We start from the raw sequence: 20,356 nt of genomic DNA, 5'->3' as shown, positions 1-20,356 counted from the left end.
AATTAATTAAAAATATCTATTTCTGTCTCCTACGTTGTGTCTGTAGATCTATCACTTTGTTGAATTCCATTTCATGATTATTGGAACTTTATATTAAGCTTTGAAATTGAGATAAGTATGTTCTCTAATTTTGCTGATTTAAGCATTGTTTTGGCTACTCAGTATATTTAAATTGTCTTTATAAATTGCAGAATTGGCTTGTGAATTTCTAGAAAATGCTTTTGCATTGTTAGAAGTAGAATCTGTAGAGAGAATTTTCTTCTTAACAATATTGGCATATTGGACCATCTCATTTGTGAGCCAGGGTTGTCTCTCTGCTTCACTTATTTCTATCTTAATTTTTCTCAGCAAACTATTACAATAGAGTAGAAGTCTCAAATATCTTTTCTTAAAATTTTCCTTGTATTTTTTGTTATTGAAGATTTTTTATAAACTTTTTTTTTTTAATTTTCCATAGTTTTGTACTCAAGTATAATTCTAGATAATAATTGATACTTCCCTGTTTAACTTATATCCTATAACACTTTCTAGGTCAATTGTTAGGACTTACGAGGCTTTTCTTTTTTTAGATTTATTTATTTATTGGGAAGAGTTAGGCAGGTGGGTGGTGAGACAGATAGAGCCTCCATTATGCTGTCACTCCTAAGATGGCCGCAACTGCTAACACTGGGCCAGACTGAAGCCTGGAGGCAGGAACTTCTTCAGGGTCTCCCATGTGGGTGCAGGGGCCCGAACTCTTGGGCCATCTTCTCTTGCATTTCCAGGCCATTAGTAGGGGGCTGTATCAGAAGTGGAGCCACTGGGGGGCTCAAGTAGAGCACGTATGGGATGTTGGCATCTCAGATGGTAGCTTTACCCATTGTGCCACAATGCCAACAGCTTTTTCTGGACAATCATGTTTGCTATGAGGAATAATAGTTTTGCATCTTCCTTTGATATTTTGCTTTGGCTTTTATTTTCTGTTTAGTGATGACTAAGATTTCTGGAATGGTGTTGAATATAAATCTTTAGAGACAACTTGCTTGTCCTCTCAATTTAGGTCATATATATTTACTCTAGCATTAATATGACTTAGATGTTTTAGATCCCATTTATCAGATTAAGAAATTTAATAATACATATTTTCCCAGAATTTTTATCATAAATGTTTATAAGTATCTGTCAAATTTTGTCACTATCTTCTGAATATATTTAATTATATATATATATATATGCATATACACTCTTACAATATTTGATTATATTAGTTGGTATCTTACATTGATGGATACATCATAATTATACTATTTATAGGACTATCCATATCTGTGATTATGCAGTATGATATTTTTAAAAATATAACTGTATTTGTATTACTAATATGAGGAGATTTACTTTCCATCATTATATTTCCTTACAATTTAATTTTTCTGGAAGTGTTTTTGTAAGTTCCTCATATCTTTCTTGCATGACTATTTTAATGAGTTGCAAAGGGCTTCCCCTTACATGAATTCTCTGCAGGAAATTTTCTACTACTGGTACTTTTTCTTTCCTTTACTTTTGATACAATTAGCCACTGAAGCTATCTGAATTTATTTTTCTTTTGGGAATAATTTTCATTAGACATGTAACAGATATAAGGGTATGCATGTTCCCTATTTGCTTTTGTACTATAGTTGGTAAATTATGATATTTGATAGATATAATGCTATTTATATTACCTATTTATTCCTGAGTTACATGAATTTTTGTTTTTTGTATGTGTGTTGTCAGCTTTTATCATGAGTTTTTTCCTTCCATGTATTACACTCTTTTTTTTTTTTTAAAGATTTATTTATTTGTTCGAAAGTCAGAATGACGCAGAGTGAGGAGAGGCAGAGACAGAGAGGTCTTCCATCTGATGGTTCACTCCCCAATTGGCTACAATGGCCAGAGCTAGGCTGATCCAATCCGAAGCCACGAGCCAGGAGCTTCTTCCTGGTCCCCCACACGGGTGCAGGGGCCTCGGACTTGGGCGGTCTTCTACTGCTTTCCCAGGCTATAGTAGAGAGCTGGATGGAAAGTGGAGCAGCCGGATCTCAACCGACACCCATGTGGGATGTAGGTGCTTCAGGCTAGGGTGTTAACCCACTGAGCCACAGCACAGTCCCCTGTTACACTTTCAATGTGTGTTGTCATTCCTTCTTTTCTTACTCATTGTTAACTGATTTAAATGAACTGTTGTTTTTGTTTCATTTCTCCAGATTTGGTTGTCCTTATCTTTATTATTCATTTGCTTCAATTTAGAGTTTAACTTCCTCTTTTTTATTAGTTTCTTAAATTATAAGCGTTGATCACTTTCTAAAAATGTTTCTTTCTTTGTAATATAACATCTACTGTAATTAATGTTATATTTTTCATTACAGTAAAATATTTATAATTTTTTGCTGCCTATCATTTTCCCTGTATGTTCTTTGAACCTATGTACTTGAGAATTTCTTAGAATCTTTTGCAATTTTCTTTAGCATAGTATACTTTCTTCATTGTTGAATTATGACAAGAGAATGGATCCATTGTTAGATTAATTGAACTTCCTTTGAACATAGTCTGTTGTTTTCTTCAATGTGATTGTAAGATTTTTCTCCTTTCAATGTAGGGCAGTTTCACGAAGGTACTTCTGGAAGTTTTTATGCTGGTTTTTATTACCCTTTTTCTGTGCTGTGAAAGATGATCTGAGCTTCTTGGATATATGAATTATATTTCAGGATTTCTCAAAACTTTTTTTCCCCATTTTGCTATTTTTTTCAAATCTTTCCTCTGTTGGATTTTCTAACAGAGAATTCAAGATACAGAGTCTCAAAAATACTTCCAAATTTTACATCCTATAATTCATCAATCTGTGCATCACAGATGACTGTAGCAATCAAGGTTTATTTAAATTATGTGCCTTCTACTGATTGTAATATTGAAAGTTCTGTTTCCTTAGTTTGGTCTCTCCTTTTTCACTAATAAAAATAACTCTCTCCACCATAAGTAAGACCAATGAGGGCACAGAGTTTGCTCAGTTGGCTCCTTCCTGAACTCCTACTTCATCGTGCCTGTATGTCTCTCATGATATTTATATTTTTGTTCTTATAAGGATTAATACTTCTATCAAAATTAATTAATGCAAAATGATATTAAGGGAAATGTCTGTCTTGGTGGTTGCCTTACCTACCTCCAGAACCCCCATAATTGTAGACACACTGTCTTTAATCACTGTGATAAATTTAATTGAAATTGGGTTTTCAGCAAGTGGGTAGCTCAACTCAAATTTGTACAGAAAGTGGACATTTTCCATGGCTCTTTAGCTTTTTTCCTCACCGTAGTCCTCCATGTTCAGCCTCATTTTCAAAGTACTATAGAAGCAACAAAACAAGGACTAAGTATGGTAACATTGCATGTGAGGTTCTTAGCCCCCATTTGAATGGGAACTGATATCCTGTTCAGAGATGTTTCTTTTCCTGCATAGACTGACATCAAAAACTGAAGATACAGAGAAATACTTGCTTTGAATATGATTAAAATCTATGTGGATTGTCAGTTTCCAATGGGATTAAAATGTATTAAAAATTTCATAGGAAATACAGGAAAATATATGGTAACATCTGCTTTAAATATAATAGTCCACCTGGTTTTCCGCCTCCCTACACCTCCTACCACAAAGGCTGTGGTTACCTGAGTCATTCGTACTTTTGCACCAAACTCAGTTTGCATAACTGATTTTGAGGTCGATTTTGCCTTTCCAGCAGATGTTTTTTACGGCACTTTTCTAGTCTATTCCCTACACCAACTCTGCTGTTGATAGTCTCTGCCCTTTAGGACTGTTTCTTGACAGAGACTTTCACTTTATTTTTAGGACTAGAATTTGTCCCAGTTTCCTTCCCACTCGTAGTCTGATTCCCGAGTGCCTTTTAGATCGATTATCACCTGAATACATGAAGCCCTACAGATCTGAAGTATCTTGCTTTTGTTCCTCGTCCAGGGGTCTGATGTTTCTTAGAGCACAAATAAGCAGTGTGAAGTTGATTTTTCAGACCTGATGTGAGTGCCTCTTATCACTTAGGCAACCATCTGAATGAGTCATGGTGTTTTTCATGCAGTCCTATCCTGAGCGCTTGACTTTTCAGGATGTTCATGTCTGAACATGTGGGTCTATCGTGTGATGACTGTCAGTCCTGTTTGATTAGTGCTGGACATTTCTGGTCGCTACTTACTTCTCGCTAACCACTGTAACTTCCAGATTCAGAACCCGTGAACCATTTTCCCTGTGCTAGTCATGACTCCCACTTGCAGTTGGATTTTCCCCCAGAACCTCCCTCACAGGGATCATCACACTCAACTAGGTTTTTGCGGAGTCACGTGGAATTATTTCTCAGTCAGCCACATAATTCTGCAGGTAATTCTTTCATAAATGTGTATGGAGATAAGTGATAAAGTTGGTAGGAAATTTAATTCCAACAAAGAATCTTGTTTGCCTGTTTTATGCCTGAGGATATTTCTTTCAGATTGTCTTCCTCCAAAGGATGGCGGGCATAGACATTGGTGAAATACTAGTGCTAGCTTTAATTAAAATATAGCTGCAAAACTCAAACTGTATTAATATTTTAAAATATTTGCATAATGTTATAAATCCTACTGATTCAACCAAAAATGGTAAACACATTTTACCTCCAGCAACTTGGAGAACTTTTAGTTCCAAAACAATTTGACTATTATTTATGCTAATAATGTCTGTAATTCTTAGAAAATATTTCTGAATTATTCCATAAAATATTGTATATTATTAATCAAAATACAAATACAATTTTGTTCTATTATAAGTTAAGTTTCAACATAATTTTGAAATAATAAATAAGTAGGATCCCACATCTAAGGTTGAAAAATGGGAGAAGTCTTCAAAACATTGATAAAAAATACATATTATGAAAACAGCCTTGCATAAATTTCAACAAAATTATTGATACAATATACTGATGAAATATGCTTATTATTGGTTATTTATTATGAAATCTATAATAACAGACACTTCAGAAAGCCAAGTCAAGGTCTGAGATGTTTGCAAACACAGCAGTGCTCCATCTGTATTAAATAGAGCATTGATAAATGAATAGGCTTAAAGAATAAAAACAAAACAACTTAGAAATATAAATTAAGGATTTAAAAACGTTAATGAATATGAATATTTTTCATGTTAATCAAATTTTACCTATTATTGGGGTATGGTGTGGTAATTTGATACTGTATTTAAAACTGGAAGACCAAATCAGTTAGCATTCCCATCTCCTTTTGTAAAGTCATTTTTCATATTATGTGGTACAGTATGACATTTTGATAAGTTTATATAATACCTACTGGCCAACTCAGGATAATATTTACCTCCTAATATTCTACGAGGGATGTCTTTGAAGTTCAAGAAAGATCTAATACTGACAGTTACCTGATTTGTATGACTTCATAATACATACAAATTGTATGTTCTTTTGCCTTCCCTGAGATGCACCCTCAAGGTGTGCTTCCCTAGACCTTCATGTGATGTCCATGTTTGTAAGTTCCTCTTGAATGAGTCCTGACTTTGCATGTATCTAATATTCTATATTTCTTACATTTTTAAGGCCCTAATGGTGTTTCTCTCTGCCTGTGAATTTGTGTTTTTATTGAAGATTTCTGTTGGAAATATTTTATAAATTCCTTTGATTAAGTACATGTGAGATTACTTTTGTCTCAAATATGCTAGCCAGACAACTAATGAAGAACTGGGTTTGTTACAATCTGTGCTTTGAAAAACAGGTTGATGAATGTCTTTTTATTCCATTTTGCATTGATCCTGTCCAAGTTAAATTACATTGCATTTCTTCTATCTAAGGAATCCATGAGCCAGTGTCACACTGATAAGCCAAGAAATAACCTTTAATCAACTAAGAAATAGAATTTGACTTAATGTAATGGAAAACAAAGAAAAAATTATCACTGTGCTCAATGAATGAAATCCTCTTGAATTATACAGTCCACATCATAATTATGTAGTTTGATTATCAGTGATGTTATGGGTGACAGTGAATACATGCAGTGGTTATAGACTGAATGAGTTAAATAATTTTAAGCTTTCTCACTCCAGGATTTTGTAAAGATACGTAAGTAAAACACTTGCTATAGATATTGAAGAATGGAAAGTTCAGTAAGAAATTGCCAGCCTGGAGTTCTGAGGATAGGGATGATGGGAAGAGGAAAGATGTTCTTTTAGGATAGGATCCTTGTGCACCAGGGTGCATAGGGTGAAAAGGAGGCTAGAAAGAGAGCAGATAAATACCAGAGATTGATTTGAAACGAATTTCAATATTCACTGCTAGCTCTGATAATTTTGTTTGGATACTGATAGAAACATAGCTATTGAATAGCTTCTTAAATATTCTAATTGGAATGTTTTTTATTTGATTGAGTCTCTTAATATAATCATCCACATGATTTTCCCCTTCTTGTAGTTTTGCCCTTTTTTATTCTTTTTGGTTTACACTCCAGGATCATATTGCCACTCTTGTTTTTCATTGTGAATTAGATTGGAAATATACATGTATAATATAATAAATAATACCAGAATGGGCCATTTGATCAAAATCAAGCAAAAGTGGAAATGTAAAGGTCCTTCGCAATTCGACCAACCCTCTAGAAAGCTGGTAGCTAAACAAGTCATAGAATAAATCAGTACATTACAACACTATACTATTTCAAACAAAAATGCAGCCAATACATGCATAGCATGTGTATATATTCCTAGTGCCATTCCTGTTCTCCAGTTTTCTTTAGTTTTGTCTTACATGTTTTATACTATGATCATTGGCCTACATGAGGGTACCTCAAACATGTGGAAAATAGGATTAAAAATCCTGTTTTTAATAGGCAGGAATAAATTGTGAGATGTGTAAGTTTTTCATAATACACATTTTCCATGAATCTTTGGAAGACCCCCATGTACAGTAATGCTCTGGTAGTTAGGCAAACCTTTTCAAAACACTTGCATATCTAATATATATGGCTCTTTATATCAAAAGCCAGTAGCACTTTGATAGGAAGATTTTTCATGTAATTGACAATTTTGTGTAAGTACCTAATGTGATGAGGGGACAAAATGAAGAATATTTAATGAAGTCTAGTAAGGGTTTAATAATAAGTGAAGAAAAAGAAATGTATATGGGCTTTATTTAAAGTCTCTCCAGTATGCAGGACTCTGAATTCTAAGATGGATGAGTTTGGAAGATATGTTATTCTTATCTCTAGGGGAACTTCCTTACTTTACTTATAAGATGTATTGGTATTTCCTATTTTTTTCTTTTAATTTATTCCAACCCTAACAATAAAATATAATTGGATTTTAGATCCTGAAGCAGAATAGAAGTTTTGTATTGTGTTTTTGTCATTTATACTAAGCTCTTATCATATTTAAAAGAATAAGACCTCCAGGAAAGAAAAAAAAATCTGAGAAAAACATAAATATTTTGTCTCAAAGGAAAGTCTCAAAACAAGGTTTTTTGTTAAAATTTATTTATTGATTTGAAAGTAAGAGTTACACAGAAAGAAGAAAATACAGAGAGAGGATCTACATCCACTGGTCTACTCCCAAAATGACTGCAATGGCTGGGGCTAGGCCAAAGCAGAGCCAAGAGCTTCTTTGGGGTCACCCACGTGACTGTAGGGGCTCAAGCCCTTGCACCATCTTCTGCTAATTACCCGGGCACATGAGCAGGGAGCTGGATTGGAAGTGGAACAGCCCTGTATCATACAGCACCCACGTGGGATTATGGCATCACAAGTAGCAGCTTACTCATTACAACCCAACACTGCCCCCACCCCCAAATTTCTTTAAGATACAGAACAAACTAATTAATTAGCATAGTTTTAGAGTTTTCAGATGATCTTTGAAATGAGAGCAGGTTTTGGCATGGGTTGACATAATTTTGTCACATTTTGAAAGATCCTTTTTGGTTATTTGAGAAAATGAATGTGATGAGAAACAGTAACAAATTTTAATCAAGGTGAGCATTTGGCACAGAGTTTAAGATCCCATGTGGGGTGCCACATCCCAATTCAGAGTTCCCAGGTTCATATCCCATCCCCAAAACCAATTCCAGCTTCCTGCTAATGTGGAAATGAAAGGCAGCAGGTGATAGGTCAAGTAGTTGTATCTTTCTACCCATGTGGGACAGCTGGATCAAGTTCCAGGCTCATGGCTTTGGTTTGACTCATCCTGGGCTATCGTGGCATTTGAGGAGTGAATTAACAGAAGGAAGATCTCTGTATTCTCTCTCTCTCTCTCTCTCTGTCTCTCTGTCTCTGTCTCTCTCTCCCTCCCTCCATCCTTTCTCTTTCCCCTTGGCTTTCAAATATAATGAATATAAACAATTTTAATTAAGGTAATTTGAACCACTTTATTATGAACAGTAAAGAAAATCAGGAACATTAGAAATCTGTAAATATTTTGAATAATATGAATTATAAACAAGGTATTTGCATATGCAGATTTGGAGTGCTGAGAAACGGTCTTTGGGTGCACAAAGCAACAGATAGGATTTCCAGCAGGTACAGTTCTACATTCGTCTTTCATCCAAATGCCTGTGATTACCCACTTTACAACTAGGATGTTTAGTGGGTATCTCAGACACATTTTGTACAAAATACCTGATTTTTTTTTCCCAAAGGGGATAATAACATTCAAAGACTTGTTCAAGCCTAAAAAACTAAGAATGTATTTTTACTCATGTAAAAGCATCAGTAAATACTATGAACTCTACTTCCAACACATCTCTCAAGTTTATGGATTTTTTTCTTATTTCCACTGTGGCAAATTTAATCCTAAAAAAATAACTTGTTGAACCTGACATTTGAATCTATAGTTTTGAATGAAAGAGTTATCCTCTTGTCACCTCCTAGCTTCTGCTTTTACTCCACTATAACTCATTCTGTGTGGAACACCTAGATTTGTACTTTTAAAATATTAATCCAGTTTTTTTTTTTTTTTTTTTTTTAGTTTCCTCCTTATACCTACTTATGATTTCACCTTGTTCTCTATGGTCTTTCCTTTGGTCCTCAGACATGCTGAGCTGCTCAGCCCTGTTCTATTTAGTTCCTAGTTTATCCTCAATAGAAAATCACATTTTCACATCTCTGGTTGACTGTTTCATTTACTTTGTTGAGACCTCGGCTTAAATTTCATTTCATTTCCTCCAATAGCAAAGAGGTTCTGCTTACCATGCTTTTGAAGGCAGCGTCACAAAATCCAGGCACAATCTCACACGGGGCCTGAACCTTTTCCTCACAGTAAGTCCTTGTGAAGTTCAATGGCGAATATGATGAAATAGTTCTCTGCCTGTATCCTTACTGGTAAGTGCACAGAGAACACGTTTTCTGTTAACTTCTGTACTGCTTCATCTTCTGCACGATGAACAGTATAGATGTCCAGTAAATACTTGATGAATGAATGAATACATGTGAACATCCTAAAGAATAGCAAGGAAGTTCTTCTTCATTCCCATTCTTTCAGTGAATATCTATTAATTAAATACTCTAGCTAATGTTTCAGTTGCTGTGATCAAATGGAAAAGGGGGGGGGCAAATGTGCTTTAGCAATTGTAGGGAGAGAGAGAATAAACAGGATAAATGAAACATGTTACTCTCTGATATTTACTGTGGAGAAAAATCAGATGTAGATAGAGGGTTAGAGAGTGTTAGTGTGGGGTGAAATTTCAGAGGAAGTAGCCTGGAAGTGTTCACTGGTACAGGATGTTGGAGCACGGACTTGAAAGAAGTGAGACAGCAAGATGAGAAGGGGGATACTTCAAGCAAATGGAAAAATAAGGGGGAGCCCTGCCTGGCTGGGGAGTGTGCCTGGTGAGTTCAAGGAAGAGTTGGCTGCGACCTAGAGAGGAAGAGGAAGGGGCTTATAGAAGCAGATGAGTTTGGACATTGAACTTGGGGAAAATAATGACACAGAGTGTTAGATGGTGAGGTCAGTTTTAGGAATTTTTCGTCTCAGATGAGAAAGCAGGTGAGGATTTGGAGTGGAGCAGAGGAGTGACTCAATAGGGCCACTTGAGCAGCTGACTTGAGGCAGTTGAGGTGGCAGAACAAAAGCAGGCAACAGCAAATTAGGAGTATAGATGTCTTCCTTTGTAATGACCCATGGGATATAAGGTTTTGACCAGATGTGCAACAATAGCTGTGGAAGTCATGAGGACGTCTTGATTTAAGGTGTATTCTGAAAATAATAGTTCACTTTTGATTACTTTAACAAAACACTCGAGGCAGACTTCTTTAAAAAGAAAATAGCTTCTGAGACTGGAAGTCTAAACAGCTTGCTCTTGACCCCCTGGCTGTGTCCCTCATGGTAATGGCCCTGACAGCTGCAGGTGTGACAGGGAAAGAGAACATCTGTCAAACAGGAAGTCAGGGAGAGAGGAGGGGCCAGTTCATTCTCATCAGTCTCTTGAGAACTGTCCAGTCCCCTGAGGGCAGGACCCTCAGTTAGCCAAACATCTCCAAGGCCTCACATCTTACGGTTCTACTTCTCAAGAGTACTGCACTGGGGACCACGCCTCCAGCACATGAACTCTTGGGAACCTCATCTCAAGCTACATCAAAACCATAACATGCATCAAGGAGGATTGCCTAGGAGATTGGATGTGAAGTGTGAGAGGAAGGTAAAGGCAAGGGGGACCCAGGGTTTTCTCCTGAGCAACTTGTAGTGTTGCCATGAAAGGAATTAGCAATGCTGTGGGAAGAGCAGGTTTTGTTTGTATTTATTATCCCTCTGCGCCCTGGCATACTAAATTCCAGATGTCAAATAGACAGCAAAGAAGCAGTGACAAGTGGACGCTGAATATGCAAATCTGGAATCCAGAAGAATCTAGGTAGATAATACATTTCAGTAATGAGCACATCAGAAATTAAGGAGACTGAATGAATTGACTTAGCAAGCAAGTATGTATATGTATATATGTATGGGAAAGAGACAAAAGCTGAGCCTTGGATCACTCAGGTTTTTTGGAAGAGAAATCAAAAGATATTGAAGGAATGGACAAAAAGGTGAGAGAGACTCAGTGATTGTCACCCTGAAGAAAGTGTGATATCCCCAAAGAAAAGGGAGAAAGTAATTGAGGAAAGAGTGATCAGCCGTGAGAACGCAGCTCAAGGCTGTTTTATAGAGGCCTCATGAGTAAGCATTATATTTAGCACAAGTACAGATTAATTTCTGGTTACAGCTTTGAGTTTGGGAAGTATAGGAGTTAAAACAAGATGTGGATAATACAATTGTGGATTATTTTTATTTATTTCAACAAATGACAGAGGTAGAGACAAAATGTCTTCCAAATGCTGATACATCTCCTGCAACCCCCGGCCAAAAAAAAAAAAAAAAAAAAAAAACCACGCAAGTACCTGTAACAGCTGGGGCTAGTCCCAGTGAAGCTAGGATCCGGGAACTACATCTAGGCCTTGAATATGGGAGTCAGGAAGCCAAGTACCTTGGCCATCATTTGTTGTCTCTCAGGTGTGCATCAGCAGGAAGTTGGGTCAGAAGTACAAGTAGCTGGTACATCATGGGTTCTTTTTTTTTTTTTTTTTTTTTTTTTTTTGACAGGTAGAGTGGACAGTGAGAGAGAGAGACAGAGAGAAAGGTCTTCCTTTGCCGTTGGTTCACCCTCCAATGGCCGCCACGGCTGGCGCGCTGCGGCCGGTGCACTGCGCCGATCCGATGGCAGGAGCCAGGTGCTTCTCCTGGTCTCCCATGGGGTGCAGGGCCCAAGCACTTGGGCCATCCTCCACTGCCTTCCCAGGCCACAGCAGAGAGCTGTCCTGGAAGAGAGGCAACCAGGACAGAGTCTGGTGCCCCGACCAGGACTAGAACCCCGTGTGCTGGTGCCACAAGGCGGAGGATTAGCCTATTGAGCCGCAGCGCTGGCTCATCATGGGTTCTTGACTGAAGAGTATTCTATTCCTAACTGGAAGACTCTCTCAACAAAACAACATAATTGGGGGGCTCTATAGCAGAGATTCTCGAAGAAGCGTGCACAGCCCATCAGAGCAAATGCATCAGCTGGAGGTGATCCACTGGAGACAGACACTCGCTGGATCTTCCTGCCCTGAAGTGAGGAAATAGCCATGATACAAACCAGCGGAGATACAATGCCCAAGAAGAACCCTGGAAGACTTAAAAGACAATTTGTGTTAAAACAATATAAAAGATTAAAAATTTCTCTAAAATTTGCTCTAAATTAAACAAAAGTTTTAAAGTATTAAATGTACATGTTAAGCTGTTTCTCCAAGTTACTTTAGGATTTTAGATTTCTAGGAACTCTAGCATTATAAAATTCTAAAAGTAGGAAAATTCTGTGACAATTATCACATGATAATAAGAGTTGACTTTAGAACCAATGTGAAACACATTGAAGCCTCACAGTTGCCTCTCACTGCCTCTACAATTACTTAGCCTCCCATAGTTCTCAAAATAAAGGATATCTACTTAAGAGGATGGTTTTACAGTATAAATGAAATACCAAAAGTGAAACAACACAGTGCACGCCAAATTATATTTGAGCAATAAAATGTTTGGTGGTGAAAATATACCTGCTTTCAATTTATCCCCTTTGATCTTAGAAACAGGGTATTCTAATCTGGATGTTTTAAAATGTTGACATTTTGTTATGCTGAATTTTTATATGTATTTTCATAGCAATAATTAAAATTTAGCCAAATTATTTGTGTTGATTAAATTCCAGACACAGAATATTAAAATCAATTGCTTTTCATTACAAAAATATAATGAAAATCAATATATGGGGGCCGGCACCGCGGCTCAATAGGCTAATCCTCCACCTTGTGGTGCCGGCACACCGGGTTCTAGTCTGGGTCGGGGCACCGGATTCTGTCCTGGTTGCCCTTCTTCCAGGCCAGCTCTGCTGTGGCCAGGGAGTGCAGTGGAGGATGGCCCAAGTGCTTGGGCCCTGCACCCCATGGGAGACCAGGATCAGTACCTGGCTCCTGCCTTTGGATCAGTGTGGTGCGCTGGCCGCAGTGCACCGGCTGTGGCGGCCATTGGGTGGTGAACCAACAGCAAAGGAAGACCTTTCTCTCTGTCTCTCTCACTGTCCACTCTGCCTGTCAAAAATAAAAAAAAAATAAGGCCGGCGCCGTGGCTCAATAGGCTAATCCTCCACCTTGCGGCGCCGGCACACCGGGTTCTAGTCCCGGTTGGGGCGCCGGATTCTGTCCCGGTTGCCCCTCTTCCAGGCCAGCTCTCTGCTATGGCCAGGGAGTGCAGTGGAGGATGGCCCAAGTGCTTGGGCCCTGCACCCCATGGGAGACCAGGAAAAGCACCTGGATCCTGGCTCCTGCCATCGGATCAGCGCGGTGCGCCGGCTGCAGCGGCGGCCATTGGAGGGTGAACCAATGGCAAAAGGAAGACCTTTCTCTCTCTGTCTCTCTCTCTCACTGTCCACTCTGCCTGTCAAAAATTAAAAAATAATAATAATAATAAAATAAAATAAAATAAATCAATATATGGGGGCAGGCATTTGGCACAACAGTGAAGATGCCCTTTGTAAAGCAAATATCCTGTATTGGGTTACCTGGGTTCAAGTCCTGCTTCTTCCAATACAGTGTCCTGCTAATGCATACCCTGAAAGGCAACTGGAGATGTCTCAGTGGCTTGAGTCCCTGTCATTCATGTACAAGACACAGATGGAGTTCTGGACTTTCGGCTTGGCCTGGCCCAACTCGGCGATGGCTCAGTGGCTTGAGTCCCTGTCATTCATGTACAAGACACAGATGGAGTTCTGGACTTTCTGCTTGACCTGGCCCAACTCTGGCTATTACACACATTTGGAGAGCAAACTAGCAGATTGACTATTTGTGTCTCTGTTTCTGCCTTTCAAATGCATAAAAACAATAAAATTAAAGTCAATATAAGCTACTTAAAACGTACACTTCAGCTATTATACATTTATTTCTCTATAGCTTTTCTTTAAAGACATGCATTTGATGACATTTAAATAAGGAAGCATGAGGAAAGTATTGTACACTGGGTTACACCACAACTTGGGACACTTGCATCCCTTTTCAGAATGCCTGTTTTGAGCCCCAGCTACTCCACTTCCAGTCTAATTTCCTACTAATGTGCTTCTCGAGAGGCAGCAGATGATGGTCCAAGTGCTTGAGTCTCTGCCACCCAGATGGTAGACCCAGATTGCATTTTGGGCTCTTGGATTCAGTCTTAACTCACCTTAGCCATTGCAGGCATTTGGGGAGTGGACTGACAAATTTCCCTCTCTTTCACTCTGCCTTTCTAAAAAGTAAATAAACTTAACAAAAGGAAGACAAAGCAGTATAAAGAAAAGTTATTTTACTTGTACATTCAACTTTAGAGACTTCCAAGCTACAGCCAATTTGGTTAGAGTTTGCAGTATGCTATGATTTTAGCTGGGTCAAGAGTATGATAATGTGAATTGCATAGGGCCTCATATCATTGTGTGTTTCTTTCTTTGTATGCTATTAAAATAATCTTACTCTGCAAGGCTTAAGGGAAATATTAAACTAGATTGTAAATTAATGCTAAGCTGTGCAAGACAGTTACATGTTTTAATTTCCGACAGTAAAGTGTTGCATTGGCTAAGCTTATAAGACTGCATATACTTGCCAGATTACGGAAATAGGATGTATGATGTAGGCCTTTATCTCTGGATGTAAAAGCCAAATAGCCTAAACAGTGTTCTGAATTGGTTCAAGGTATTTGTTCTTCTGGAAATCAATGTTAGAGTATAAATATAAAATAGAATATTAGTACCAGAGAGGGCAATAATTTGAGTCATAATAAAATTATGAGTATGTCCTTACAGTGTAACTTATGTAATTATATATTTATAGGTATTGATTCCAAATTAATGTATTATAAGCTGATTTCCTTTGAACTTTATCATGCATTGATAATCTAAGTTATGTTGAAACATTAATATTCTATATTTATTTTTAAAGATTCTATATACTGATAATGAGATAGAAGTTTTGATTACATCCTCTCTCCATAGTTTTCATTGTTGAGGAACTCATTCTATGTTTAGTTTAGAAATTCAACTGTGCATGCATACATGGCACACACACACACGTCAGTTGAGAACAGAGCTTTGTGATGCTTAAGCTTATATGAAAAAATGAAATCCTGTCTTTTGCAACAAAATGGATGCAACTGGCAGCTGTCACACTTAGTGAAATAAGTCGATCCCCAAAAGGCAGCTATCATGTTTTCCTGATCTGGGGGTACTATCAAAGTAGCTAGAATGTAATATACTGGAATGCAGTGAATGTTTGAGATTCAATGACTGCAGCCCTTGTCTCTACTGTTGAGGAAGAGTGTGTTGTTTTTTCCTTCATACTATTTGTTGAACTCTTTACTTAGTGTAGGGTTAACTTTGTAAGTATAAAGTAAACTGAGAATAGATCTTTGTAAAAATTAAGTGTGGGAATAGAAGAAGCAGGAGGAAGAAGGGTTGGAGTGAGGGAGGGAGGGTAGAGTGGTAGAGTGGGAATTATCACTATGTTTCTGAATCTGTACATATGAAATATGAAACTTATACCTGAAATAAAATATTAAAGAGCCCATATTTGTATCATTATATTTTTAATTTAATTAAAGATATGTACATAGGCTCACTCTGGATACATAAAGGCATAAAAAGGTTTTCTCAATATCCGGAAATTTTTCTATGTGGAAAGAATCGAGATGATAGAATTTTAAGTGGGCCCCAAGATTTCTGCATCATTGTGTAAGGCCCTGTGTAATCGCTTACACCCAAGACTTATAAACACCCTGTATCATCTCTTTCCTTTCATACTATAGACCTTCACAGATGCTATGAATTTCACTACCATGTTCAGTTTCCATTATATGGCAAAGGGGGCAGACTGTTTCAGATATAATTAAGGTAATTAATCTATTGAATTAGATTAATCAGATGAGACATCACCTGGGGCAGATCTGACTTATTTAGGTGAACGTTTTAAAAGGTTGTGTGGAGGTTAAGGGGTAGCAGGCAGCTGATCTTGAGTAGACTCTGAAACAAACTGCCAAATCGCACAGACCCACATGCCAAGGAGGGTGAGGAGGGTCCTCAGACATACAGCTGCAAGAAAGGGAGCTTTGTGAGGTTGTTGGAGAGAATCTTGTTGAGGCCAATTTTCTATACGGTTCACTTGGGAATAAGATCTCATTCCTGGAGACTTTACTCACATGGCCAGAAACTTGCCTTAAATGCAGGAAGATTAATCTCTTCTTCAACAAACCCAGGTTCCCTGAGAACAGCAAAGTTCTCATTGGAGTTAGACTCTCCAATGGGTATCAAGCTCTAGAAAGCTCAGTGGAAGGCTATGTTATGTGTTGATTCTGCCATTATCGAATGCTGTCTGTTCATCATTATATTGCCTTATGCTACTTTAGTATATATTATTAACTTGTTGTAAACATACAAGGCTGCTTCAACAAAGAATAAAGCCCTCTCTCAATGCTTGAGTTGGAAAATCATGCTTGGTGAAGTAGTTAGATTGCTAAAGCACATTTTATACAGAAGTTTTCTTTTGAGTCTACCTCAGGTTTCTCAAGGAAGGGTTTCTCTCACATTGTTCGTCTTGAAAAACCATGGTTGTTAATCCTTTGCCTCTGAGAATGTGAGATGTCTGGGAGTTCGTAAATCATTCAGAGTGAAACAAATCAACGAATGTTGAATCTTACTTTGAAATGGATTTTTGCTTCAAAATCTGCAAAAAAGGACCCCGACCCCTCCCTCTGGGTAAGGACCTGCGTCTGGCTAATAGATCAATAGCCAGGAATGATTCTGGGAGCAGTGTTTTAGAGCATAAATTTAGGGCGTATCTTTGCAGTAATTCAGAAACCTGATGCTTATTTTTTTTTCAGTTTTACAGCCCAAGGTTAGCTGTACTTCAAACGTTCTTCACCAGTTCTAGGAAGTTTTCTCTCGTGCAATATAATTTACTTGAAAGATTTTTTTTTTTTAAAAAAAGGGTATTCTTGCTCTCATAAATTCTCACAAACTTTGGTAGATTTCAAATCTCACAATATTTTATGACACTTATAAATATTCCTGGTATAACTTTATCTGTTTTATTTGTCAGAGGAAATAATATTAAGTGCATTCTGGTCATGCATATCATGGCCCAGTGCAGATTACGGAGAGCATTGGTGGGTGCAGTCAGGAACCTGTACTCTTTACTTCATTGACTCCCAGCGTTCCGTCCAGTTCTTGTACTCTGCTTGGAAGTTGTGCTTGCATCACCACTTGGCACAGAATGGCATTTGTGAACTAATAGCTACTTATCTGTGCCAGGTCTAAATCCCACACATAGCAAGAGAGAGCAAACAATGATGGACATTCCAGAAATGTAATTTATCTTGAACTATTGTAAAATCTCACTGTGAAGAGAGTAGGCAGGTCCCTATGGTGGTGAAGAACAAGTCTCTTTAATAGGACCTGATTCTGGCTTCAGATTGGCATAGCTCTGGCCTTTGCAACCAACTTGGGAGTGAACCAATGGATGGAAGACCTCTCTCTCTCTCTCTGCCTCTCCTTCTCTCTCTCTGTAACTCTGACTTTCAAATAAATAAATAAATCTTTTTTTTTTAGTCTTGAGGGCATGTATTTTATTTTATTTTTTTTAACTTTTATTTAATGAATATAAATTTCCAAAGTACGATTTATGGATTACAATGGCTTCCCCCCCATACCGTCCCTCCCACCCACAACCCTCCCCTTTCCCACTCCCTCTCCCCTTCCATTCACATCAAGATTCATTTTCGATTATCCTAATATACAGAAGATCAGCTTAGTATACATTAAGTAAGGATTTCAACAGTTTGCTCCCACACAGAAACATAAAGTGAAAAATAATAGATGATTTTTTTTTAAATGATGATGAAATCAGATCAGACCTATTGTCATGTTTAATCCCAGTGAGAGTCAAGTTGGGAGTTGATAATTTCTTTTCTTTTCTTTTCTTTTTTTTTTTTTTTTACAGAGGATCAGTTTAGTATACATTAAGTAAAGATTTCAACAGTTTGCACCCCCATAGAAACACAAAGTGAAATATACAGTTTGAGTACTCGTTATAGCATTCAGTTTCAATGTACAGCACATTAAGGACAGAGATCCTACATGAGGAGTAAGTGCACAGTGACTCCTGTTGTTGACTTTACCAATTGACACTCCTGTCTATGGCATCAGTAATCTCCCTATGCTCCAGTCATGAGTTTCCAAGGCTATGGAAGCCCTCTGAGTTCTCCGACTCTTATCTTGTTTAGACAAGGTCATAGTCAAAGTGGAGGTTCTCTCCTCCCTTCAGAGAAAGGTACCTCCTTCTTTGAAGACCTGTTCTTTCCACTGGGATCTCACTCACAGAGATCTTTTGCCAGAGTGTCTTGGCTTTCCATGCCTGAAATACTCTCATGGGCTTTTCAGCCAGATCCGAATGCCTTTAGGGCTGATTCTGAGGCCAGAGTGCTATTTAGGACATCTGCCATTCTATGAGTCTGCTGAGTATCTCACTTCCCATGTTGGATCACTCTCCCCTTTATTTATTCGTTCGGTTAGTGTTAGCAGGTACTAGACTTGTTTATGTGCTCCCTTTGACTCTTAGTCCTTTCATTATGATCAATTGTGAACTGAAATTGATCACTTGGAATAGTGAGATGGCATTGGTACATAAATAAATCTTTAAAAAAATTTGAAAAAACCACAGTCATACAAAATATACTCTTTTGGGTCTGACATCATCTTCACAGCATAACACTTCTTTAAAGATCATCTATGTAGTTATTTACATTAGTGATCTAATTCTATTCATTAAGTAGTGTTACTTTGTATGGATACAGCAAAACTGGTTTATTGAAATATGGAATATTACCAACTACAATGAACAAAATGCCTTGAATTTTTGTAACTAGTCTGTATAAATGTTTTTGTTTTTTATATATTTATTTATTTGAAAGGCAGATTTACAGAGAGGCAGATAGAGTGAGAGAGAGAGGTCTTCCATCCACTGATTCACTCCCCAGGTGGCTGCGGCGGCTGGAGATGCTCCTGTCCTGAAACCAGGAGCCAGGAGCTTCTTTTGAGTCTCCCATGCAGGTGTAGGGACCCAAGGACTTGGGCCATCTGCTACTGCTCTCCCAGCCACAGCAGAGAGCTGGATTGGGAGTGGAGCAGCCAGGACTTGAACCAGCACCCAAACTGGGTGCTGGCACCACAGGTGGCAGCTGTACCCTCTATGCCACAGTGCCAGTCCCAAATATGTTTTTAAAGGAAGAGCTATCTAAGAACTGAATTGTTTTAAAGTGTTTTCTGAATGTGATTATGCATTTTTTTCATTCCCATCAGTACTGTATTATAAGTTTCCAGTTGATCCTCTCTCTCAATAATAATTGATTTTGTCGGTCTTGATAGTTTGAATTCTTCTAATAAAATGTATTTATATATATCATTGTGGTTTAGCTTTGCACAGGAAATTGATGATCTTGAACACTTCTCTATACTTCAGGTCCATTTAGTGTCTTCTGTAAAGTTTTTAATCAAGTTTCATGTCCATTAGGTGTTGGGGTTATTACTGAGTTCTGAGAGTTCTTTCTGTATTCTGGCTACAATACCCTCATTAGATTTGTGAGCCAAAAATATTTGCTCCCAGTTGTAGCTGGTCTTTTCATTTTTTAACAGTATTTTGACTGAAATTTTATATTTTGATAAATCCATATTGTTAATGCAATCTTTTTCATCTGGATTTGTGATTTCTCTGGAAATATAATTCTTTTAAATATTAGTGAACTTTGTACCTATTGGAATTTTAGTTTCATCTGATATTTAATAAACCCAAAGATTAGTGTTTCCTTACATATTTCTGATGCACCTCTTGAATTTTACATACCATGTCTGTTTTCTTCCTCCACTCCCTCTCCTACCCTACTTGCCATTTCCTACTTTCCTGCTTTTCTACTTCTCACTTGCCTTGTCTCTTAATGATACTTTTTAAAAATTTTATTTAAGAAATACTATCTTGATGCATTTAATATATACAAATTTAGGAACATATTGACTTTTCACCCTACCTCCCTCCAATCTGTACTCCCACCATTCTTCCTCCTCCCTCTCCCATACCTGTTCTTGATTTTTTATTATTTTTTAAGATTTTATTTATTTAGTTTACAGGTAGAGTTAGAGGGAGAGGAGAGAGGTCTTCCATCCACTGATTGGCTCTCCAAGTGGCCACAACTGCTAAAGCTGGGCCAATCCGAAGCGAGGAAACAGGAGCTCCTTCT

This window comes from Oryctolagus cuniculus, chromosome 13, assembly GCF_051225735.1.
Source record: "Oryctolagus cuniculus isolate XC-2025 breed Fujian yellow rabbit chromosome 13, ASM5122573v1, whole genome shotgun sequence".
NCBI classification, from domain to species: domain Eukaryota; kingdom Metazoa; phylum Chordata; class Mammalia; order Lagomorpha; family Leporidae; genus Oryctolagus; species Oryctolagus cuniculus.
Note: the sequence above shows the minus strand (reverse complement) of the source record.